Here is a 1,094-nt window from a genome sequence, read left to right on the forward strand (position 1 = left end):
CTCAAAGGCAGAGCAGGATACCCAGCGCTCGATTAACACCTATCGCCATTTCTAGCCACTGGGGGACTATAGGCAGGCTGGGGTAATGCATATTAATGTTAAAAAAAAACAACAAATTTTCACGCCACGAGACCTTTACCAGTAATTTAGTTTTACTGCAAACCGTGACAGGAAGTTTATTTTGAAGCAGCCTACACAGGAGTTTTCTGTTGTGTACTCTTGCTAGCTTACTGAGATGAACATGAGACTCTAGATGCAAAACATGTTAAGCTTATGTTGCTCACTTTCTTGTTCATTAAACTGCAAAATATTGAGCTGTGCATGTTCCCAGTAAAAGGCAAGCGTTTTTGGTTGTCCGTCAAAGCCATTCCACTACAGGCATTGTTACTCTCCACGGCTGATATAATGTAATGGTATTCACTTGTAGCAAGCGTTAACATTAATTTCCGAGATGTTTCTATCTGTCAGCAGCTCGGACACACTGCTGTCCGCGCTAACGTACTGTCACCTGTTGGGACACAGATGTTGTTTGTACCTGTCTAGTTCTGGCTCTGACCACGGGAACAGTGACGTAACAGCACCTCGCTTCAACGCAGCGTAATAACTCCTGAAAATAATTTCAATCTCGCAAATGTATCTGTCTCTGCAGTCACCTCACCCATTGAATACAGCAGCAGGAAATAATACTCACTGCTTTTTTTTTACTGTGAAGAAATGTTTTGCAGTGCAACTAAACGTTGCATTAAAATGCGTTGTAACTCGCGTTACTGAGATTGTAACAAGTATAATATTACCAAAATTTAATTAGAAATGCGTTATATTACTGCGTTACTGTAATTGCGTTACTAAGGTAACGTGTTACTCCCAACACTGCCGCTGAAGCAATATTTCCAACATCACACGCTTATGAAGTATGATTAGATCTATAACATTCAGTTATTCAGAATCCCCCTTGAACTCAAAATTAGACTTTCCTCCCAGAAAGTGGTCCTTCACTGTTCTTTTTAACTCAGTGCTGAGAAATCAAACTGTATCTTTTTACACCAAGTGAAGAGATACAGAGTATATTGAGTATATGTTATGCACTTACACAC

At 40.0% G+C, this 1,094-nt stretch overlaps 1 protein-coding gene across 1 annotated transcript in view; it reads left to right on the forward strand.

Annotated features, from left to right (window-relative positions):
- The window catches only part of cntn3a.1 (contactin 3a, tandem duplicate 1), a 79,639-nt gene that overhangs the window by 63,146 nt on the left and 15,399 nt on the right, over positions 1 to 1,094 (forward strand). The window lies entirely within an intron of this gene.

Source organism: Etheostoma spectabile, chromosome 7 (genome assembly GCF_008692095.1).
Source record: "Etheostoma spectabile isolate EspeVRDwgs_2016 chromosome 7, UIUC_Espe_1.0, whole genome shotgun sequence".
NCBI lineage: Eukaryota > Metazoa > Chordata > Actinopteri > Perciformes > Percidae > Etheostoma > Etheostoma spectabile.